Here is a 24721-nt window from a genome sequence, read left to right as displayed (position 1 = left end):
ATGTTGGCCATGTGAGATAGGTTTTGGCGGCTCCCCCAGTAGAAGCCCACAAGTGACTCATATATTGCTCTTCCTGCCTACATCTACTGAACCCACACCCTAGGGGTACCCGCCCCTTTCAGGGCTCCTCCCCCCCAGAACAATCAAGTCTCAGGGGCCAAGCAAGCTGTGGAAGGTTGATTAATCCCCACCAAAGCTGTTGGTGTCCTAATCCCATGGGTGTGGTGACTATGTGATCTCACATGGCAAAAAGGAATTAAGATTGCTAATCAGATGGTCGTAAAATAGGGGTTATCCTGGATTGTTTGGGTGGGCCACTATAATCACAGGGCCCTTCCGTGTGAAGGAGTGATGCTATGGAAGAAACCTTCCACCAGCCATGATGAGGCTTTGAAGATGAAAGAGGCGGCATCTAGAATCTGGAAAAGGCAGGGAAGGAGATTCTCCCCTGGAGCCTCCAGAAGGAACACAGCCCTACCAAGACCTTGATCTCAGCCAGGTGAGATCCAGTTTGATCTTCTGACTTCCAGATCAGAAGATGCTGCCTCTACTCCCAGGTGTGTGTTCTGTGGCTGCCCCAGGGCTCACAGGGACTCAGGTACTTCCATGTTCAGAAGTCCTTAGACAAGGCGCCTACCAGGTACACTCTTCCCTGCTTAGCGGGTGTGAGTCCTCTGAACTGTATGCCAAAGGGGCAGCTGTGCTGAGTTGACCTGCACATGCCAATCCGACAGTGGGGCAGAAGAGAAGCCAAAGTGACGGGGGCTCCAGAGTCTGCCCGGAGGCCCGGCTCGGTGTGCTCTGTCCTCCCCACATCTTTCCTCGGTTTCTGCTCAGAGACCACAGTTTGCTGTGGGAAAATGGCCAGTCATCTCCTTTTGGATCTCAAGTCCCCCATCTGTAGAATGGGGAGCTTGGAATAGATGGCATCAAAGCCTCCTTCAGAATCTTACTCCCTAAGCCAGGCACAGTGGCTCACACCTAAAATCCCAGCACTTTGGGAGGCCATGACAGTGGATCACCTGAGGTCAGGAGTTCGAGACCAGCCAGGCCAACATGGCGAAACCCTGTCTCTATTAAAAATACAAAAAAATTAGCCAGGCATGGTGGCTTATGCTTGTAGTCCCACCTACTCAGGAGGTTGAACCAGGAGGATCACTTCAGCCTGGGAGGCGGAGGCTGCAGTGAGCCAAGATCATACCACTGCTCTCCAGCCTGGGCCAACAGAGCGAGACTCTGTCTCAAAAAAGAAAAAAAAAAGAATCTTACTTCCTAAATGAGTGGCAAAAAAACATTAAAAATGTGGTGAACATCATTAGCCATTAGAGAAATGCAAATTAAAACCACGAGATATCCCTGCACACCAGCGAGAGTTTAGAATATTTTATCACAGTATACAAAAGCAGAGTCCGCTAAATTGTGGTGTGTTACATGGAGCCAAAGAAGAGAACAGGTTTCCTCTTAGGGCCTGAAAATAGAACATTGAAACAACCTTAGCAAGAGTTTAAAGAAAGAACTATGATGAAATTCCCACAGCACCTCATGCAGTCCCAGGTAATAAATTCTTGTTCCACTGGATCTTGGATTCATATTCTCTGCTTTCATGAAGTCATTAAAAAAGAGTCCTAGAAATCCTGACTTAGTCCCATGTTATAAAAAAAAGAGTCCCAGAAATCCTCAATCTGCTGTTACAAAAAAAACAGTCCTAGAAATCCTGACTCCGTCCACTGTTATAATCTGGGAGCAGCTTAAGTGATGCTTGCTCAGATGCCTGTGCTCACGCGTCTATAAAATGCAGACAGTTGGAAGTACCTGGTCCAGTCATTCACCACCAGGCTGTAAAACTGTTCTTTTTGTTGATGCCAACAATGGCAGCCTGTAGCTTAGAGCTAGACCTTCATGCGAGCATCAGAGAAAACCAAAAACTCTCTGTAGATGACACAGACTTCACAGCTGTGGTTAATTTATTACTACAACCAATAATATCAGAAGGGAGGAGAGTAAACTTCTCTATCAGGAGACTGTACAAACTATTTCACAACAGTCTGGATCTGTGTTTTCCCTGAAGGTAGAGGTATTCCGGGCAGTGAGAGCATTGACAAATCACCATAAACACACAATTTCTAAAATACATAATAATTCATTAATAACATTTTGTCTATATAACTTTAACCTGGGGAAGGCTGAGCATCTCTGCCAATTTGACAATTCTTCTCACGTAAATCTTATCACAGGAACACAAACAAACCTAGCATCTCTCATTTTATATAAGGTGGATGAACAAATCTCTGTCACTTTCCAAGGCTCCTCTAGGAAATTACCGTAGGTGTGCAAGATATCCCGAAAGTTCCTTTTTATTTATTTATTTTTTTCCTATCTAATTTGGCAAGGCAACATCTACAGAGTTGTCAGAGATTTGGATGCTTGCTGAAGATATGCTCGTGGGTGCCTCAGAAACAATCTTTGGCGACTCATTTAATTGATACGAAGGCATTAAAAAATAAACAGACCCAAGAGTATCGAAGACATATGTCCCCATAAAAACCTGCAAACAAACACTTCTGGCGTCATTCATGATAGCTAAAAGTGGAAGCATTCTAAACGCATATCACCTGATAAATGGAAAAACAAAATGTGTTTTTATACCCATACAATGGAGTGTCAATCAGCCATAAGGGGAACAAAGCCCTGATAGTGCTCCAGCTCGGATGAACCTTGAAAACATTATGCTAAGTGGAAGCCAGACATAAAGGGCCGCGTATTGTGTAATTCCATTTCTACGAAATGTCCAGAATCTGGGAAACAGAAAATAGATCAGGGGGTGTCGAGGGGTTAGGGGTAGCAGGAGAGTAGCAGGAAGTGTCTGCTGAGGAGCGTGGGCTTTCCTCTTGTAATGTTCTACCAGTTGACAGGGGTGGTGTTTGCAGAGCCTAGCCATATACTAAAAACCATTGACCCGTCCTCTTTAAAAAGGCGGACAGGATCCCAATTTCTTCAAAAGCCTATGCAGACATGAACGGCAAAATAAACAGAGAAGTATGCACATAGCTTGCTCCTGAGCTAGGAATTTTTGCTGTGTCCTATTCTCGGGCATTACAAATTAAATATAAAACACCATAAAGTATTCTGGTATGATACAGAACCTTTGCTATCCAGAATCACCTCTCCTGTTTGAGGCAGGGGTATCCATCAGTAACCAAGGAGGCAAGCTCGTGAAACCAGAGCAGATTTTACTAAAATGTAGTATCTTTTCAATTTTACTAAAATGTAGTATCTTTTCAATTTTACTAAAATGCAGTATCTTTTCAGTTTCTTTCCAGAACCGGGTATTATAAAACAACACAAATAAAATTCACTTTCCAAATTTTGTCCCTCACAGTACCCTTTCATATTCTAAAACAAACTGACACTTAACTAGGACAGGAATTCTGCGAGGTCAAAACAATTTTCATAATAATGCCAAAATGTTATTTATGTTAACATGCAATGAGTCCATCACCGCTATTTTCAAATGAATTCTTTCAAGTGTCTCCATTTCTAATGCAGTACACAGCAACAGTGTTAGCCCACATAAACAAAGGCCTTTGGGAAATCTCAGTAAGTTTTAAGACCGCAGAGAGGAAGGTCACATCTTAAAACACAGCATTGAATGAGAAAGGGAGGCGAAAGAGAAATGGTAGAAAGATATCACCTATGTGAATTAAAAGTACCTACATGGAAAACAGCGGCAGTGCTTTGTTAGAGTTTTTTTTTTAAGGCACCCAAGACACACCAGAACGACTGCCTGCACTGAGAGAGGGAGGCATAGGAGAAATCTCACTCAAAGGGAATAAAACAAGAGAGGGAACTCACATAGACCGCTGATCGTGAACTTCCATGTACTGCGGAGTGTGCTTAATTCACCCTCTGCACCAGAGGCTTCCACCTTCCTTCCCTCCCACAGAAAAACAACCCCCAGGTCACCCTGCTGCAGCTGCAGCTCCCTAGGACAGAGCTGAGGCCATCCAGAGACCCTCCCCTGGGCTCCCAGCATCATCTGGGAAGATTTTCTCCAGCAAATCCACACAAGGTGAGGAGCAGGGGTGAGTCTGTCTCCTAAGGAGCAGCATTGCAGGGTAGGGAAGGCCAGTGGGGAGGCGGGCACACTAATCAGTCAGAGGTCACCAACACTGACTAAAGGACTGGGCCACTTGCAGGCCCCGAGCGGGAGCACCAGCCGACCGGCAAGCATGACACCAGTACAGACACAGCCAGAAGGAGGCAGAAGTGGACGGCGGGACCCACCACACCCTCATCATGTTCAAGGTGCATGCATTGGACAGCCCCGTGCCCAGGGTGATGGGGAAGGATGAACAACAAACCCAGTAGCAATACACGAAGAAGCCACAGTGAAGCGCCAGGAGCCCAAGGCAAAAAGTTCTTTGCAGGCACAGAACAGTCACAGGGTCCAATCCCACCGACACACACCGAAGGGCACACGCTCCATCACTTTAAGCCAGCAACAGAGATACTCGTCATCAACACCAGGCAACTCCCCTGGTTTCTGTGTAACCACAGCACTCCTGTCAGGAAACTTGCTGCTCGTCAAAGAAGCATGCCTTGCTGTCATACAGTGCGGCGGCTGTCACATTGCTCGTAGGACATTTTTCGTCGTGAGCTGTCACAGGACAACTTCTTTCGAGCGTTAGTACAGGCTGTGCATCGTAAAGTCCTCACACCCAGGGGATCGGTGAGGCACAAAGGCAGCCCAACCCCCGCATGCACACAGAAGCCCCATCTGGTGATACAGCAAACAATCACAGCAATGCTCCTGCCCTCCAGAAACTCATCCAAAACACCGGCCTCTTCATCCTATCCAACCCCTTCGGTGAGCAAGCCCTGCTGTCCCCCACCGTGTCATCTTCCCTCCGTCCCTCTCGGGCTCTCCTCAAGCCCAGCCTCCTACTCAGCCGAGCTGGTCCCCGTGGACTTCACAGCCCCCAGCAATCAGCTCAGGACAGCCTGCTGCCTTGGGACTGTCTTCTTTGGGACCAGGGATATGATCTGTAAGTCCCAGTGCCGAAAAGAGATGTGGGGCCCCTTCTTCAAAAGTCATTAAGCATTAAATGATGAATAATCATTTAATTATTCAATTAATCATTAAGACAGCAGCAGAGTACTAAACCAAGCTCAGGGCCTGAAGCCAGCCCTGCCCCCTCTTGAATGTGGAGACATGAGCTTATCTCCAGCCTGGGACCCATTAACGTGTCCTGTCGTGACCAGGGGTCATCATCGGTCTCGTCACTAACCGCTCTGAAAGCAACCCAGAGTCTCAGCCAGCCCCACAAACAACTTGCGGAAATTCGTCTGAACAGAGATTGCAAACTGAACTGCAAGGTGACGGAAAAGCAAGGGTTTTCAATATGAGTTTTTAAAAGTTGTGAAGAGTCCTGCCTGACCACAGAGCTATACCCTAAATCCCAAGAGCCCCTGGCCCTGCTGCAATTGTCCTCTCTCACCCAAGGCAGGGACAGTGGGGACAGGACAGAGGGTCAGGGCTTGCTGTGGGCACCCAGAGGGCAGAGGCCGAAGGGGTGTGAGCTGTGCCCAGAGACACCACCTCAGGGAGAGACACCCCACTCACCAGGTGGCCCTGGGAGTCCTGGAGGAGGTGGCTGCCTCGGACTCCCTTTCCACCGTGACTTTCCTTAACCTCTGGTTTTGGGGAAATCACTGAAGTCAGGATATTTGCTCAGAAGACAGGATGTTTAATCAAGAACCAAGCAGTTCAAAGCACATCCACAATCATTGTTAAGAAGCTGCAGAGACACAGGCAAAAGTATAGCAGGGAAAGAGATGGACTGCAAGGGCCTGTCCCAAAGACTCCAGCTGCACAGCAATGAACAAATGCACTCAGACACAAGTTTCCAGTTAACAAGTGGGCGGGGGGTCGTGAGCTCCTCACAAGTAACTCGTTGCAGTTCTATGACACTGATTAGTTTGCCGTCTCCTCATTTACTCAGTTTAGATTTGGTAACAGAGACTTTAAGTCGACACACTTGTAGAGAAAGATTACAAGCCAGATTCCGAGCCTAAACACCATTAGAGGGTAATCCGCCCCCCCACCACCGGCCGACCTCCCGCTGAGAGTGCCATCTGGCTCAAAGGTTAGTTTTAAGACCACATGAGGAAACAAGGTATTCAGATGAACTCCTTCATGGGCATAAACTATTTGCTTTTCTTATTAACTAAAGGCAAAGGGGATTTAGACTGCCTTCAGCCCAAACTTCTACTGAAACTGTGCAAACTTCTTGGCCTTCCAAGAATGTATGTGACTATTTTCTGTAACTTTAATATTTTTCCCTTAATATTTTTGCCATCACCCTGAGTGAATCCCCACAATGGCCCAAGAGGGCAGGGAGGCCACAAATCCTGGAAAGGGGAACCCCCTACCCAGAGCATCCCTCAACCTGTGAGAGACAGAGTTGGTGGGTCAACACCCCAATTTCCATTGCCATTGGCCATCGCTCACTGCCCCCACCCTGCCTGCCTCACCCTCCCCAGCATCCGAGGCACCACAAGTCAGAAAGCCATTGAATCTCAGGGTAAGAACAAAGTCTGACGCGCCCACTCATGATGAACCCAGGGCAAAACACTGTCCGCCATGGTTCAAAAGAGGCGGCCCTCTTCCCTTCCAGATGGAAAGAAGAGGTGTGACTGAGCCACATCCGGAAGAACAGGGGAGGCCCGGGTACAGCCAATGCTCTCCCAAAAATTAAAGATGAAACCTCACACAAGCCTTCAGGAGGCCATCTGCAGCAAGCCATGGTTCTGTGGTCCAAACAGAGTCAGGAAAAAAGAGGGAGGTTTAAAACGATGCAGCCTCCCAGGCCCAAGTGAGAGGCTGGGCCAGCTGGGCAGGAGTGACTGTGCAAGGGTCACAGTGAAGGAGTCTGAACACGTCTTGTATTGAATCAGTGCTCATCTGGATAATGAAGGTACAATCTCACAGGCCTCCAGGAGGGCCATCGGCAAAATTTCCCCCAGCGGACAGACGCCTGATCAGGTAGGAGTAAGAGCAGAGGCTGCTTGAGGAAGCGAAGGCAAACAAACAGAAAATCCAAGACCTGGCTAAAAAGTGAGAACCACAGGAAAGGCCTTACACAATCCCAGGTTGCTTTCTGAACAAGAACGCCCACGAACCCCTCTCCGTGGCACAGGATGTTAAAAGAGGCCTTGCCACAGTCACTTGAGACATGTTTCAGGACAAACTGGAGACACATTTCAGGGAAAACACACCGAAGAAGACTCTTCAACCAACTGTGTCCCTCAAAACAGCCCTGAGAAGCAACAGTCATCAGAGACTTCCCAGAAGATACCCTCGACCCCTAGAGTTCTGGCCCCAGTTCCTTAGCGGGTGAGGTTCCCCCCCCAACCACCCCGCCAACCATAACCAGCAAACCTGTGAAATCTTTCTCTTCTTCCTGGAAGACCCCATTGTAGACTGGAGGCATCAAAACTAGTCCCTAGGGCCATCTGAGGCCTCCAGTGCAGTGCTTACCTCCTATTACCTACAGCTGAGGCCCCTCCAATACATCCAAGAAACCCTTCTCTTTTAAAGAGCTGGGCATCACAGGCTGCCCATAGTTTCCATGATTTCCAAAGGAGGTCAGTTCAGGGTCAGCCCAATCATCAGCTCTTCAGCATCCCTCCCTGGCTCTCCTGAGCTAAATTTAGAAGATTGGAGCCCCACCTGTGGAGGCTGGACGTGCTCCAACATTGGCTATGCTGTCTGTACATACAGCAAATGAGAGGACTCGACACTGCTAGGATAATCCACACCGCAATCCTCTGTGCAGTGCGCCTGGCTTTAAGAGATGTATTCTTGGAGGCATGTTGGTAATTGACTCCAAATCTGATACTCCAACACTGTGGCCACCACACTCGTGGGAAACCAGAATTTCTGATAACAATGACGACCTGCAACGCTGATTTGGTCTATACCATGTGGCGACCGACGTTCTGGTGTCATTATTTAGAGTCCTGGGATAACAGCCACCTCTGCAGAGAGCCTTTTCAATGCCTTGGAAACAGCCAGCAGCACTTCCACGGTGCACGCACCTCACCCAGCTCTGTTCATCTCCACATGTTACCTTCTTCTGTGGCACAACCATGGTATCACAAGGTGCTAACTGGAATCTTAAGCACCAAGTTCACAGGATCAGCTTCGTGCGCAAATGACAGCCAGGTCTGCATGACCGGAAAGGAGGCTCCAATGGCCACGCTCAACACCATTGAGACATTTCTCCTAGAATTCAACTCCATGCTGATTCTTGTAATAGAAAGACACTGTGTGATACCTGCGGCCATCAACCAACTCAGGGCAAAAGCTAGGACCTGCTTCCCTACACCAAGGCATAGAGGCACTCCTTGTTGCACCAGCTGTGTTTCCAAAGCTTGCTTCTTGTGCTCTGTGCCATTCCTGGGACAACCTCAGCAAAGAGCAATTACGCTGCTGCTAAACTTGTGCATGAGGGGCTGCCCCAAAGCAAGCTCTGGAGTCACCCAGAAAGAAAGCTTCTCAAAAATCTGGAGGAAGATTCCTCGCTCCTACTCAGCAACACTTCCATGGGTTGTATGGAATTCCTGGGGAGGTTTTTAGAGCAGGTGTACAAGAAGTCCAACAAGAGAAGGGCCGAACCATCCATGGAGGATGGTGCAGCAAAGCAGCAGCCGAAACAGCGTTGGAGACCCTCCCCACATCCAGGGTGCCAAAAGGAGGTGCCCACCCTGCTCCCCAGGATCTTTTAGGCCACCTCCTAATTAGTGGAGACTTCAAATGCATCCAACTTTTCTTCCACCTCTGTCTCCTGCTGGTCCTTCCTCATAAGAACCTTCTCCAATCTTTCCCCTGAATGAGGAACTACTTATAAAGAGGAGCCACTGAGGCTTGTGGTTAAACAGAAATGTATTCACCACAAATGAAGATTACCTCAAGATCTTGCTCCCCACAAAACCAACTGTTTCATTTAATTGTAGCTCATATTTTAGCTAATAGTAAAGGACTGAAAGATTTCTGTTGCACTTTATTGTCTCAAAAACCTTTAGGGTGTGTGTGTGCGTGTGTGCATGTGTGTGTGTGTGTGTGTGTGTGTGTGTGTGTGTGTGTGTGTAGGCAGGGTCTCACTCTGTCAACCAGGCTGGAGTGCAAGGGCACAATTATACCTCTCTGCAACCTTAAACTCCTGGCATCAAGTGATCCTCCTACCTCAGCTTCCTGTGTAGCTGGGACTACAAGCATGTGCCGCCACGCCCTGCTGAATTTTGTTTCTTTTCTCTCTGTCTCTTTTTTTTTCTTTGTAGAGGCAGGGTCTCGCTATGTTGCCCTGGCTGAGATCCTTTAGGCTTGCATAAGGAGAAACACAGTAAGAACCAAGTTCCAGTTGATCAGGCTGCCTCAACCAATGAGAGGACAGTGTTTCTATCCAATGGGGCTGGAGTTTGGAAGAGCTGTAGTTGCCAACTTTCCCGGGATTGCTCTGGGTCCTTTAAGCAGCTCACAGAAATAGGAGGAGATCAACAAGGTCCAGAAGAGAAACCTTGCCAAACTTCAACACAGCAAATAATAACCACTTATCGAGGGCTCCCTCCAACTCGGAATATTACAAAGCAGCAGTTCTCAGTCGGGGCAATTTTGTCCTCCTACCACCTCCCCAGAGACATCGGACAGACATTTTTTATTGGCAAAACTAAGGTGGGGATGGAGTGGAGGGTGCTACTGGTGTCTTGTGGGTAGAGCCAGAGATGCTGCTAATCATCCTGCAATGCACAAGTCAGTCTGCAACAACAAGGAATGATTTGGCCCCAAATGGCATTATTCCTCAGGGTGAGAAGCTCTGGTCTGAAATAAAGGCACTTGAAACACCCCTCGCCCCAGGCATCCAATCTTTACATCATGACCCCTCTGAGCATCTTAGTTAAGCTATTGCCTTTGCTCCTAGGGGAAAAAAATGTATATATGCATACACAAAAACAAAGCTTTGCAATTTAGGGGGGCAAGATGACAGAGCAGGAGCCTCACCATCGCGGACTAGCGCCTCATTTTAAAATTCACCTTAATCAAAAACCACCTAAAGCCAAAGGGCATCAGCCTAATGGCTAAGGTCAGCATGGTCATAAACCACAAATAACATCTCCAACCAGAAACATTCCAAACTCCTCCCCAGCCACAGACATGCTAGACCCAAGATAACCCCACTCCAGCTGGGAAGATGTCAGCTCCAAGATAAACCTCCCCTCTGCCCAGAAACATTCCAACCTTGCCATAAACTTCTCCCCAACCCAGAAACATTCCAAGCTTGTGAAAAGCCCCTCATCCCAAAACCAATATGTACTCTTAGTCTGTAAGAGAAAGCACTACTGTCCGAAAGGCCCCTCTCAGGTTTTATCTAAAGTAAATCTGTCTTTAACTGTTAAAGCTGCATTTCATGTTTCTTTCCTCTATAACACAAGGGTTTATCAATCCCTGATGCCCATTCAGGAACACCCCTCAATCCCAGACACCCAAAGATATTGAGGTCAGATACTCCTTTTAGTGAGTATTCCCATTTTAAAAAATCTTTTTAAATAAAAAGAATGCTGCTGAAAAAAAACTTTTTGCATATATGACCTCATTGAAACCTCAGAGTCATCCAACCAGGTCTGGACTACTCAGATTGCCATGGGACAAAGAAGACTGGGGCACCAAGGGGTTTAGATAACTTTTCCAAGGTGACACAGCCAACGAGTGGCAAAGGACAGGAATGCCACCCCACCCCCACCACAGCTGCCACCAGCACTCGAGGTTCTGACACCCCGTGGTGTGGAATCTCACTGTGGGATCCCAGCTTACCCAGGATGGTCCATCTCCACCCTAGCTTTCCCTCTGGCTCACACAGGTGAAGTGCAAAGGCTGAGCTCAAGAGAAACCATCAGAAGTATCTAGCCAGCCACATCACACTGCCCTCAACAGTGATAGTCACTCTCCTGGCCAGATGCACAGGTGTGGATGTGGATGACATCAGGCGTGGAACAGAGGCAGTGCACTCCTCGAGCCCCATGTGTTGGTGGGAAGCCAGCCAATCATGCCCAGACTCTCTCCCAGGTACAGAAAGGCCCAGGTGCAGCTCTGACAGGCTCGCCGCTCCTGGGGAGGAAACCTCCAGGCATCAGTCGGCTCCTCTTAATTGGACCCTCTTCATCTCTGACTGGGATCACCAGTCTGCCAGGCCCCTTCCTGTGGTCCTCGGGAGGCCAGCGGTCTGCCAATATCTGGAACTTAATGAAATGAGAGTAAAAGTGAATCCCTGAGGTTGCCTCATTTTTCCTCCATTGAACCTCTTTCCAGTTCCCTCAGTCTCTCTCTGCCTTTTAGCCAGAGGCTGCATTTGGACCAGGTGAGCTAGTGGTCATGCAGGAGTCGAGCTTGCTGTCCTCTTCTGGCTGGACACTATGGCCTGGGACTGACTTCCCAGCTCAAAAATTTGACCCCAGGAAGCTCATCCTCTGTCTTCACATCCTAGTAGTCACCCTTTTGGTCTGATTGCTATTGAAAACCACCCAACACAACACCTGCAACTCTGTTGGAAGCCGGTGGCAATCAAGAAACTGCATTACACCAGACTGCCTTCAGCAGTGCATGTGTCTTCGAGTTTGCAAATACACATATCCGAGTCTCAAATCTGTCTTTCAGAAAACAACAGCCAACCAGATTTAGCAGGTGCCATTTGCCATAGGTACACCAAACCCATTTTTTAAATGAGTTAAACATCATTATTATTATTTGAGACTGAGTCTCACTCTATCGCCCAGGCTGGAGTGCAGTGGCACCATCTCCACTCACTGCAACCTCTGCCTCCTGGGTTCAAGCCATTCTCATGCCTCAGCCTCCCGAGTAGCTGGGATTACAGGCATGCACCACCATGCCCAGGCTAATTTTTGTATTTTTAGTAGAGACAGAGTTTCACTGTTGGCCAGGCTGGTTTCAAACTCCTGACCTCAAGTGATCCACCTGCCTTGGCCTCCCAAAGTGCTGGGATTACAGGCATGAGCCACCACACCTGGCCAAAACATTATTTTAAAGCTAAGCTCCCCAACCCCCTTGCTGTTCCTTTCAGTCCCGTCTCTCCCCAGGACAAACCCCATTCAACTCAGATGTGCACCCATCTCTGGATATTTCTCACAAAGGGCAGTCATGTAGTCAGTACTAATGTGTCCTGTTGTCTAGTGCGTTTGTCAACTAACAGAAAAGGGATTTGGGGAGAGTTTTTTTGGGTTTTTTTGTTTTTTGTTTTTTGAGACTGGCTGGAGTGCAGTGGCAGGATCTTGGCTCACTGCAACCTCCACCTCCCAGGCTCAAGTGATTTTCCTGCCTCAGTCTCCCAAGTAGTTGGAACTATAGGCATGCGCCACCACGTCCAGCTAATTCTTTTTGTATTTTTAGTAGAAATGGGGTTTCACCATGTTGGCCAGGCTGATCTCAAGTGATCCTCCCAACTCAGCCTCCCAAAGTGCTTGGATTACAGCTTGGCTAGAAAAGAGATCTTCCTGTCCTCAGCTGAGCCCTATTCAGTATCAATCTCTTAGGAGGGTCCTCTCTCCTTTCCTGGGCTGAATCTCATCCCCATAATTGTACAAGGGTGGCTTTTGAAAAGAGGATGGGAAAAGTCCAGCCCAGAACCAGGCCCTACAGCAGAAGGCAAAAAAAAAAAAAAAAGTTGATTCCCTTGAGTCTGGCCCGCTAAGGGCAACATGAGCCCCACTAACCATGAGTCCAACTCCATGTTGCCTGCAGAGCAGCACCACAGCCCAGGATGGCTTGGAGGATGCTTTGGATGAGGGAGAAGCAGGCCCGCAGAGATGAGATGAATGTGTCAAGATCACACAGCGGTCAGGGCACAGTAGGGACGAGACCTGTGCTCATGGACTGGGCCACTTTGCATTTCTGAATGGGCAGCAGCATCAGAACCTTCCTACTCCTCATCCCAGCGACAGCAGGCTGTATGCATGGGAGTCTCCTTGACCCTGCACCTGGCACAGAGCGAAGCCAGCCAGCTGCAGACAGCCACGCCCAGGGCCTCTGAGCTACCGCATTGCACCTGGGGCATCCTGCACCGAGGTGGACAGTTCCCAGTCAAGAGGGCGAAGACTAGGGGACCCGACCTGGGAACTATGTGGCGCCAGAGTGCCCCCTGCTGGCTTACCGTCAAGCAACCCAGACCTCACGTCGGCATCTAAGGCTTTTTGTGGCTCCCGCCCAGGAGAGCTGAGGGTTGGGTTCAGGGCACACCTTCTCCTAGGAAGTTTCTCTTGGACCTGCTCTATCCAACCTCTGTCTCAGTTGCCGGCTGCAGGGCCCCCGGCTGTTTTCCATTCCTGCCCCACCCGGAGTTTTCCCTATTCATGTGGGCTACCTCCAGGACACTGGGAGCAAGGCCCTTGTTTAAGGAATCGTCTTCAGCATCAGGGCAGAGGAGGAGCCCGCCCATGGCACGGTGGGTGCTGGGGTCTCGGGGTCTCAGGGAAGCCTGTCCACCATAGGCAGCGCCATTATTTTCCTAATTGTTCTGCGATTCCATCTCTCTAGAGAAAAGGGCTTGAGATCTGACTGTTGGTGAACGAGATAGCCGCAAGGGGGCAGCAGAGACAAAAAGTGTTGCCTGAAAACCCTTTGCTGAAGTTCTCCATCCACGAGGGGGAGCAGTTCCCAGTCCTGGCGGCACGCAGGATTCACTCGGGGAGCTTTAAACACTGCCGAAACCAAGTTCTCACCCCTACAAATTCTGGTTCAGTGGCCCCGGGGTGCCATCCTAACATTTTTTTTTTTTTTTTAGACAAGAGTTTCACTCTGTCGCCAGGCGCCAGGCTGGAGTGCAGTGGCACAATCTCAGTTCACTACAACCTCCGCCTCCCGGGTTCAAGCAATTCTCCTGCCTCAGACTCCCGAGTAGCTGGGACTACAGGCGCATGCCACCATGCCCAGCTAATTTTTGTATTTTTAGTAGAGACGGAGTTTCACCATGTTGGCCAGGATGGTCTCGATCTCTTGAGCTAGTGATCCGCCGGCCTCGGCCTCCCAAAGTGCTGGGATTATAGGCTTGAGCCACTGAGCCAGGCCCCTAACATCTTTTAACAATCTCCCAAGGGAAACTTTAATTTAAAATGGAGAAGGGAGTAGAGGAGGGAAAGAGTGACCTTTCGGGCCACTCTTCTACCGGTCTAGACCCTTGTTACTGCAAAGCGTGGCTCTCGGATCACCAGCATCAGGGCCACCTGAGAGCTTGTTAGAAACAAGGACCTCTCGCAAACCTACTGAATCAGAATCTGCAATTTAACAGATTCTCCAGGGAATTCATGTGCACATTAAAAGTCGAAGAACTTGCGGTCTTAGTTACCAAAAAGGCGCTTGGGAGGTCCTGGCCCAATGCCACATCTACACTCTGTGGATGCAGAAGTTAAAGCCCCAAGGGAGGAGTCCCTCTGTCCAAGGTCATTGGCTGTATATTCAGTAGGATGGCACAAACCTGAAGATCCTGACTCCAGGACCACTGCTCTCTCTCCACAGCACCCTGCTCCTCCAACCCAGAGGTGGGCCTGGGCACAAGAGGGTGAGAAATGGTGGCAAGAGTTTGGGGGGTTCTTTGAATTTCCCTGTTAGCACATGTCCTGTGGGGATGCCAGGGTTGACTAAGATACCATTCCTGGCTCAAGGAGCCTCTATCCTCATAGCTGACTCCAGACAGACACAGGTGGTATCAGCCAAACACAACCTCTTACCTTGAGTCATGTACTAGATCCATCTCCAAATCTAGGAAAACAGAGAAGGGAGAAAAAGACCAGTTTGGATTTGCAACCTGGGAAGACTTCCTGCAGTCTGAGGGGTGCAGGAGGAGGGTGGGTTAGGTTTCAGGGGCTGGTGGAGGGAGGGGCTGCATTTCAGACCAAAAGACCAAGATGAATGTAGGGTGTTGATACGCAAGAAAGGATCCACAGGACCAGGGCATAGGTAAAGGCTGGGCAGTTGTGGGAGATAAAGCTGAGATGGGACAGGGCCTCAGGGCACAGACCAGACCCTAAAAGCAGTCAGAACACTTGGGCCAGGTAGAGCCAATTCAGACTCTGGGCTGGAGGCCACAGAGAGTCATGGAAGGTGTTTGAGCCAGGGGAGGAGTCTGGGCCTTGGAAAGACCTTCCGGCATCAGTCCTGTCGTGTTTTGGAGATGATGCAACGAAGAGAGAGGCTACAGGATCCCTCATCCTGAGGGCTGACTGATGACGTGGCTCAAGGCTCATTCATCTCGAGGTCACCAGCCTTTGCCAGAGCATTAGCCCTTGGAAGGTGCCCTGCAAATGACCATCTCTAAGGGAGACCAGCCTTTAACCCAAGGGCTATTTCATTCTGAAGGTCCAGGCTGGGCGTGGTGGCTCACACCTGTAATCCCAACACTTTGAGAGGGAGAAGTGGGTGGATCACTTGAGATCAGGAGTTTGAGACCAGCCTGGGCAACCTAGTGAAACCCTGTCTCTACAAAAAATACAAATATATATATATATATAAAATCTCCAAGTGTGGTAGCATGTGCCTGTAGTCACAGATACTTGGGAGACTGAGGTGGGAAGATTGCTTGAGCCTGGGAGACACCAGTAAGTCAGGATCACACCACTGCACTCTGGCCTGGGTGACAGAACAAGACCCCATCTCCAAAAAAGTAAAATAATAAATAAAACTTAAGGTCCAGATCAGAACAGGAAAAGTGGGTCATACTCTTGTGACCTTGAGCTCGTTACACTGTGGGGTGGGGATAGCCATAGGAATTCCCTCCAGAGACTACAGTGACACCTGTGATAATTCATGTTACCTACCCAGCATCTAGCTCAATGTGATGGTGACTCCATTCTACCTGCTTTTCCCAGGACTTCCATGGTGCAGGCAGTAGAAAAGTTCCTCTTCAAAGTTTCCTTTCTTATTTAAGAAAAATCATAAGTATAGAAATTACAGTTTGTTTTAAACACTTTCTTCAAAGCCTTCTTGCTTTCTGCTCATAGCTCTTTGTTAAGCCCTGTCTATGTGGCTGTTAGGCATGCTCACAGGCACGTAGTACATTCTATGTCCTTGTACTTTAACCAAGGTATCTGTGCTGGACATGCTCACAGGCATGTCCCAGCTCGCAGCCTATGCCCCTTCTTTATTTGGACTTCTTTTTGTTCTCCGTTACTTTTATCTGTTTGGAAAAGTTTTAAGTTATTAGCCAGTTGGGTTTTAGTTTAGATTACGAGGTCTGGCTCTAACCAACAGAGATCAGACACAGCGGTAATGACAACCCCAAATGCGTAAGGGATAAATATGTCTGCTTTTCCTTTGTCCGCTGTACTCATGGCAAGATTGCTAATGAGGATACCCTTTCTGCAGGAAGTAAAAAGAATTGCTTTGCTGAGAGATCCTTTGTTCCAGTACTGACTTTTCTTTGTAGCACCGAAATTTACATATAACACATGACTTTGCACCATCGTAGTATTCTTAGTATTCTCTGGAGCCCCCTGAGTTGCTCCTTCAATCTCTTCTTGCCCCCTAATTAACAGCAGTGTTTGTTAAGTACTTTGCCCATATTAAAACACTTTGCATATATGAATTAATTTGGTCCTACAGTCATGCACTGAGATGGGTTTGATTCATTCCCCAATTTAAAGATGAGAAAACTCAAGGGCAGAGCTGGCACATGAGCATAACAGGGACTTGAATCTGATCATTGGCTCAAGAACCCCTCTCCTGACTACTCTTTCTTGTGGCCTCCAATGTGAGACTGCCTAAGACTCTACCCTGGCAGCTCCATGACCCTCAGACCATGCTCTTCTTCCATAACTCCTTCTCTGACAGTTGTGGGAGCAAATCTCAAGTCTTTGTTCTTAGCCTTGGTTTTCTTCTTTGACCATCACAGCCACATGTCCAGAGAACCAGTGCGCTAGATACACATGGACGTCTGTCTTCCCCTGAAACCCAACCAGCCCCAACTCTAGTCTGAGCCTTAGGGAACTTGCCCCTGGTCCCTCCACTAAAGCACTAAGTTCATTCTCTCCAGACATCTAGTTCATCAAGGCCTTGCTGGTTTCCACTCAGGACCGTGGGATCCTGGAGGGCAAGACTCTGTCCTCAGGTGCCTCTCACAGCCCCAGTCACAATAAGTGCAGGACTTACCTCTCTCTCGCATCCCCTCCCAATTCACCTAATTTGGCCCACAGTGCTACCCTCCATCCCTTGACCCATCCCTCTCCAACAGCCGCCTCATTACCCAATGGTCCTGTCTGCTCAACTGCCAGGTCCAACTGCCTCTTAGATTGTTCACTCCCCAACATTCCACTCCACCAACTGTCCTCCTCACCTTCAAGCTGGCTCCTCAGATGAAATCCACCCCACCCCTTGATTTTATTTTTTGAGATAGGGTCTCCCTCTGTTACCCATCCTGGAGTGCAATGGCACGATCACGGCTCACTGCAGCATCAACCTCCCTGGTTCGAGTGATCCTCCCACGTCAGGCCCCCAAGTAGCTGGAACTAGAAGTGTGCACCACCACGCCCGGCTAATTTGTAAATTTTTTGTAGAGATGGGGTCATATCATGTTGCCCAGGCTGCTCTCAAAACTCCCGGGCTCAAGTGATCTTCCTGGTTCAGCTAAGTGCTTGGATTAGAGGCAGGAGCCACCACGCCCAGCCTAGCCCTTGAATCTTAACCATATTCTGCCCCCATTCAAGTTAGTTTCCAGTGTGTGACTTTCCCAGTGAACTGGAAACTCCCTGGGGGAAGGAACTGTGTCTATTTTTGTCCCCACAACATTGTCTCAGTAACTGGTATATGTTTGAGGACCATTTTAATATATGCATGAATTGTCCAAGTCTTTTCTCATTTTTCTATTGAGTATTTCATCCACTGTACATCAGTTTTTAAGAGTTCTCTATTAAGGATATTAACCTTTTGTCTGTAGTATGTGTTACAAATATTTTCTCTTAATTTTTCAGTTACTTTGGTGTTTTGTGGTTTGTGGTTTTTTTGTTTGTTGTTGTTTTGTTTTGTTTTGTTTCTGCCATGTTCAATTTTCCAGTCTTTTATTTCATTGCTTCTGGATTCTGAGTGATGCTTTCAAATCCTTTCCTTACACTGAGGTTAAGAGAAATTCACCCATGGACCTTTCCCCCCAGTACTTACATGTTTTCATTTTTTACATTTAAATTCATGATCCATTTGAGTTTATCGTTATATATGCTGTGAACAATGGATCTAATTTTATCTTTTTCAAAAACAGAGTACCCCATTATCCCAGTACCATATCCTGGAGGGCAGGAATCTGTGCTCAGATGCCTCTCCCAGCCCCAGTCACAGTAAGAGCAGGACTTACCTGTTCTCTCGACAGCATCCCCTCCCAATTCACCTATTTCAGTTCACAGAGCTACCCTCCATCGCTTGACCCATCCCTCTTAACAGCCGCCTCATCTGCAAATGGTCCTGTCTGCTCAGAGCCACTTCCAACTGCCTCCTAGATTGTTCACTCCACAACATTCCACCCACCAACTGCTCCTCCAGTAACTGGCATATGTTTAAAAAGCCTGGGCCAAGCACAGTGGCTCATACCTGTAATCCCAGCACTTTGGGAGGCCGAGGTGAGCAGATCACTTGAGGTCAGGAGTTTGAGATCAGCCTGGCCAACATGATGAAACCCCATCTCTACTAAAAACACACACACACATACACACAAATTAGCCAGGTGTGGTGGTGCACACCTGTAATCCCAGCTACTTGGGAGGCTGAGGCATGAGGATCACTTAAGCCCAGGAGATGGAGGTTGCAGTGAGCCAAGACTGCACCACTGCACTCCAGGCTGGGCAACAGAGTGAGACTCCATCTCAAAAACTAACTAACTAAATAAATAAAGTATCACACAGGAGATTATTTATTTAGTTAGTTAGTTTGTGACATTGCACTCCAGCTTGGGTGATAGAGTGAGATCCCATCTCAAAAACTAACTAACTAAATAAATAAATAGTCCATCATTGCCTCTGAGATTTGACATACCACCTTTATCATACACTAAATTTTCGTTTGTACTTAGGTCTATTCTGTACTTTCTATTTTATTCCACTGGTCTGTCTGCCTGTTCATGTGGCCAATGCCACACTGTTCTAATTACAGAGGCTTTATAGTTTGTTTTAATAGCCTTAGGGCTAGACCCCCATTTTGTGTCAGTTTTTCCCTGGCTATTCCAGCATGTGCATTTCCCATACAAACTTTAGTATCAACTTATCAACTCCAGAAACAAAGCTTGTTGGTATTTTTATAGGAATGGCATTCAATTTGTTAGTCAACTTCGGGAGAATGGGCATCTTGATATTGAGTTGTGATTGCCAAAAACAAGGCATGTTTTCCCACTCTACCTGCTTTTCTGTTTTCTAGAAGTGTTGTAAAATTTTCCTCTTTAAGATTTTTCACATTTCTTATTAAGTATTTAATCTTCTTTGTCGCTATTATACATGGGGTTTTCTTAAGTCCTCTAACCTAAGTATTGTTTGTATATCTAAAGGCCATTGATTTCTGTGAGTAAGCCAGTTTTTCAGGAAAAGGCTAAAACTACAAAGGAGACAGTGCCAAGGCTTGAGCGCTGAGCCCAGCTGCAGATCTAAGTCGCTGCTGTCTATGAGGAGATGCAAGCATTCTGAACTGGGAGGAGATAAGAAGAGAAAGGGCCAAGTGATTCAGTTCTAAATTTCACCCTTTGTTTTATGATGAAGACAAAAAAATCTTGAGGTTATATTCACTTCAAGAAAAAGAAATGTATGATAAATTTTACATTGTAAATAAATCCTTCTTCATAGGTGAGTGGCAGGCGTTCCTCAGCTATCCCGGTGGGAACCAGGGGAATATAACAGACTGGCCTAAAATCTGGCATCTCTGGAAGCCACTCCTACTTCCTAGCAGGGGGTGTTGAGAATAACTGGACCCACTCCACACCACGTGGTGAGGAGAGAGGGCTTGGCCAGGCCAGGAGGGATCCTCCAGCTCTAAGTGGCTGCAAGTCAGTGATCAGTGACAGTCAGTGATCAGCCACTGCCTTCCTATGCTAGTCTCATTCTGTGCACTCTATAATATAATCTCCCTCCAGCAGCCTAGTGAAGTAGATTCAGGTATAATCACTATTTTATGGGAACAGAGAGGTTAAGACACTTGTCAAAGGTTACACAGCCCAGCATGACAGACCTGGGGAGGAACAGATTACTCTAACAACCGTGCACAGGGCTGACCCCATCATTTCATGGAGGAGAAACAAACCCAGAGAGGGAAGAGACATTCTTAAGGTCACGCATCCAGTCCAGGTCTCCCACAGGGCCCTTTGCATCCATGGCCATGTACTGGGGTGTAAGATGCAATGCAAGACTTCCCACTGGAGGAAGGACCAGAAATTACAGACAACCCTACCAGAGACCTGGGCAGCTTCGCTCTGCATGGTGGTGGATTTAGTGACCTACCCCAGGAGGTTCTCCTATTTTATTTTATATCACCCAGGTTAGAGTGCAGTGGCACCATCTCGGTTCACCACAACCTCCACCTCCTGGGTTTCAGTGATTCTCCCACCATTCTCCAGAGTTGTTGGAACTACAGGTGCACACCACCACACCTGGCAAATTAAAAATTTTTTTGTAGAGACAGGGGGTCACAAAGGGCTGAGATTACAAGCATAAGCCATGGTACTCAGCCCGCCCTTCCTTCCCTTCCTCCCTCCCTCCCTCCCTCCCTTCCTTCCTTGTTTCTTCTTTTTTGTTAGAGACTTCCTGGAACTTGAATCTGTAGGTCTTCAGTGAGTCAATGATTTCAGCCATGCAGTGAGAGGAAAAATTCCCTTGTGTATACTGGGCCCCTGATATGACCTCACCAACAGGGTCCTGAAGATTCCACAGTGGGGCACTAGTAAGAGAGGAGCCCAATGCGGTGGCTCACGCCTGTAGTCCCAGCACTTTGGAGGCCAAGGCAGGAGGATTGCTTGAGTCTAGAGTTTGAGACCAGCCTGGGCAACAAAGCGAAACCCCCATCTGTACAAAAAAAAAAGTTAGCTGGGTATGGTGTCATGCACCTGTAGTCCCAGCTACTAGGGAGGCTGAGGCAGGAGGATCATTATGCCTAGGAGTTTGAGGCAGCAGTGAGCTAAGATCATGCCACTGCACTCCTGCTCAGGTGACAGAGCAAGACCCTGTCTCAAAAAATTAAAAAAGGCTGGGCATGGTGGCTTATGCCTGTAATCCCAGCACTTTGGGAGGCTGAGGCAGGCAGACTACCTGCGGTCAGGAATTCGAGACCAGCCTGGCCAACATGGTGAAACCCCAACTCCACCAAAAATACAAAAATTAGCGGGTGCTGGTGGTGGCACATAACTGTAATCCCAGCTACTTGGGAGACTGAGACACAAGAACCACTTGAACCCGGGAGGCAGAGGTTGCAGTGAGCTGAGATCTCGCCACTGCACTCCAGCCTGGACAACAGAGCAAGACTGTCTAAAAACAAACAAATGCCAGCCAAAAAAGTGAGGGGACGCCTCGCGGTCGGGATCATATCTTAGCTGAATGTGAAGGGGGAACGGCTTCAGGCATAAAGAAAACAGTAAGAAATGCCTGGGGAGACAGAGAAGGCATGGGTGGTGCCTTTATCACTGGTCCCTGGTCCTGCCGCCTCCCATCCGCTTCTCCCTCCCTGCCCACCAAAGTCCTGGGGCTGCTCCAGTGCCCAACCCCTTCCAATCTTCCACAGCCTCCTCCTCCCCGCTGGTCATGCCAGCCTCATCTCACAGCCACCCTGCCCCTGGCATTGTCCATGTCTCCTGTTCTTACCACTCACCCAGCCTCACAGACCCACCCCTAACACTGAACACTTGGATCTCTGCATCCTACGTAGAACTGTCTCCAATCTTGACATTTCACAAATCAATACGCAAAAACTACTTCCTGCAAACCTCCTGCAAGGAATTCAGAAAACTCCATACCGGCCTCTGCCCCTAAGAAAATCAGCTCAGGGAAAGAGGAAAGGCACAAAGAAGCAGCAAAGAAAGAAAAACATTCCCTGCTAGTTCTGGGCCACTGTGGCAAAGGGAGGCCAGAAGGAAGGGGTTTTGTGTATAACAGATGCTGGCGTAGGAGGACTGGGTAAGGGGAGGATGGCAGGAAGGTTCTGCATGGGTCCGTAGAAGTGTGTGTCCCATTTCACCTGGGTGGGAGAACGTGGGTGGCCTTGTCCTTGCAGGGTCCTGTGTAATATTTCCCCAAGGGCAGGGAGAAGCCACTGAAGGTTGGGAGCAGGGACATCTTGAAAAGTGTGTTTAGCGGGATTGCTAGAACAAACTATGTTCCTTCCCTCTACAGCTTCTCTGGCTGAGCAGCTCTTCAGAGCACCTGGGAACCACCTCCACTGGGGATGCTACCTGTCCATCAGCTTCCCCCTCCTGCTCCCCAGGAAAGAGTGTGTATGTCCCCAAGAGGAACAGGAGGGGAGCCCCAGATTCAAGGCTGGCTGCTGGCAGAGAGAAACACACCCAGGCCACAGACGCAGGGCAATGCGCTTTCCCCCCTTCAAACTCTTCCTCCTGCACTGAACCTGGAATGGAGACAGCAGGTTGGGGAATGGAATGGCTTGTGGGTGGGATCCAGAGCCTCCCTTTCCCCATACCTCTGGGTTCATGGAATGTGGCCCGTCCAGGGGGGCCTCAGATCCTGTCTCTGGACACAGAGGTCCCAGTCTGATGGAGGACAGGACTGCCACAGAGAGAGCAACTGAGAACCGCCTCAAACCGCGGAAAGTACTAATCACCAAGTGCCCTACGAGATCAGAGAAGGAAGAATCAGAGTGACCAGCTGTGCAAGAAATCACCCAAAACCAGTTCCCAAAGGAGCACTGAAGCCCTGTACAGAAGAGCAGGTGTGTGCGTGCGGGGTTGGGGGTGGAAGACACTAGTCCTTTCAGGTATTGAAATATATGATGGGTTATCTGGTGAAAACAAGCAAAAATGCCACAAGGGCTTAGAGAATGAGTAAGCTGACAAGTTCAAGGTGGTCATCTTACCAAGAGTGGGTTTTGGGCAATGGGATGGGGCGAAGACTCCCTGGGGCAGTAACTTCCCTGAAGGAGTGAGGAGGGAACCTTGAGATGGGGAGAGTTTCCTCCACCCACCCATCCGCAGGCCCATCCCTCCCCGCACCCTTTATTCCTGTCGTCTTTTCAAGTGACAATAATTGTAGAGGCCTGCTCAGAGCAAGCAGCGTGACTCCACTGCCCTTCAAAATGAAAGGCCCCTGCGTGTAACCAGGAAGCAAGGTGATTTGAAAAAGGAGAGAAAAAGAAAAACGCGGGATGCAATAAACAAATGAACTGGCAAGTCCAAGACAACCATAATTTCTTCCCTCCATTTTCCGATTGAATTCACGTTCTGGAATCTTCCCTCCCTTCTTCCACCTCACCCCCATCCCGACCCCAGGGCCTGGGCCTGGAGATGTCACGCCCCAGACCCCTTCTCCGCCCTCCTGCTTTCCTTCTCCAACGCGCGCCTGCTCCCCAGGGCCCTAGGCACCCCTGGCCCCGGGGTCGCCCCTGACGCCCACCCGCGGCCGGCGTCGCACGCTCCAGCCTCAGTCCACTCTGAGACCCTGCAACTGGCAGCCACGCGAGCCCATCTCCCGCCCACTCAAGCGACCGTCGCCCTGGAGACTGAGGACCCCAGCTGGGGGCGCCCCTTGCAGCCTCCTCTCCCCTGCGCCCCGGTCCTCGCCACCCCCACCGCTTGCACCAGACCCAGCCGCGCGTCCTCTGCTTCCCTGGCGCCCGGGCCCTGTCACGCCTCGGAGCTTGTCCCCACGTGGCCGTGCCCAGAGTCTGCGCGCCGGGCGTCGCACACGCACCCCAGGGCCCCCCCTCCTCTGGGTGAGCCGCGGCGGCTCGGGTTCCGGGTCCTCATGAGGATGCACTCCCGGCAGGCAGCTTTCTTCCCAGCGCGGGGCTCGTTCCCTGAGGCCAGGCTGCTCCGTTCCCGCTAGAGACCCTCCCACGTGTCCCCACTGGGGGAGACCAGGTGCTTCTGCCTGCAAGCCCGACCTTGCAGAAGCGACTTAGCGAGCGGAATGTGCTGCAGGTATTTTCTTATGAAAGGTAGAAAGCACCCCTAAGCGAAGGCCCTCTTAGCGCAGTGGGCAGCGCGTCAGTCTCATAATCTGAAGGTCCTGAGTTCGAGCCTCAGAGAGGGCACTTGTTTTGTTGTGCTACGATCTGCTTTACAAATTGAAAAAATATGCAGCAAAGGTGGTTAGAAGCCGCTAGAGGGATGTCACCCTGCAAAGCACATTGAACCGTGGGCAAGGAGTAGGTGTGCCCCTCAGAGACCAGAGGGTAAAGAAGTGTCGACATCTGAGAGCCAGGTGTACAGGAGAGTGGGACCCCGCCACACGACTTCGTAAGTACATGCTTAGGTAAACTCGCAAAGATTCGACCTCGCTCACAACAAAAGAAACTCAGATCACAGCCACAGAAATGGCCATTGTTCCCTCTCCAAGGAATTGAAATCCACAAATGAGGTCGGGTGCATTGGCTCACATCTGTAAACCCAACACTTTGGGAAGCCAAGGTAGGAAGGAGAATAGCTTAAACCCAGGAATTTAGAGACCATCCTGTGCAATACAATGGGACCCT

General features: G+C 49.1%; 1 long non-coding RNA gene and 1 other non-coding gene across 2 annotated transcripts; one reads left to right on the top strand and one right to left on the bottom strand.

Moving 5' to 3' along the window:
* Nucleotides 1–9302: 9302 nt before the first annotated feature.
* LOC108311668 lies at nt 9303–24258 on the bottom strand. Its single transcript, XR_005201951.1, has 4 exons — nt 23895–24258; nt 15880–15979; nt 14705–14824; nt 9303–11295 (listed from the first exon to the last, which is right to left on the bottom strand). It is a non-coding gene; the product is annotated as an uncharacterized LOC108311668 (long non-coding RNA).
* TRNAM-CAU lies at nt 24208–24280 on the top strand. The gene has a single exon. It is a non-coding gene; the product is annotated as a tRNA-Met (tRNA).
* The last annotated feature ends 441 nt before the right edge of the window (nt 24281–24721 follow it).

The sequence above is a fragment of the Cebus imitator genome, unplaced genomic scaffold, assembly GCF_001604975.1.
Source record: "Cebus imitator isolate Cc_AM_T3 unplaced genomic scaffold, Cebus_imitator-1.0 Scaffold117, whole genome shotgun sequence".
In the NCBI taxonomy this organism is placed as follows: domain Eukaryota; kingdom Metazoa; phylum Chordata; class Mammalia; order Primates; family Cebidae; genus Cebus; species Cebus imitator.
This window is presented reverse-complemented; position numbering and strand designations above follow the sequence as displayed.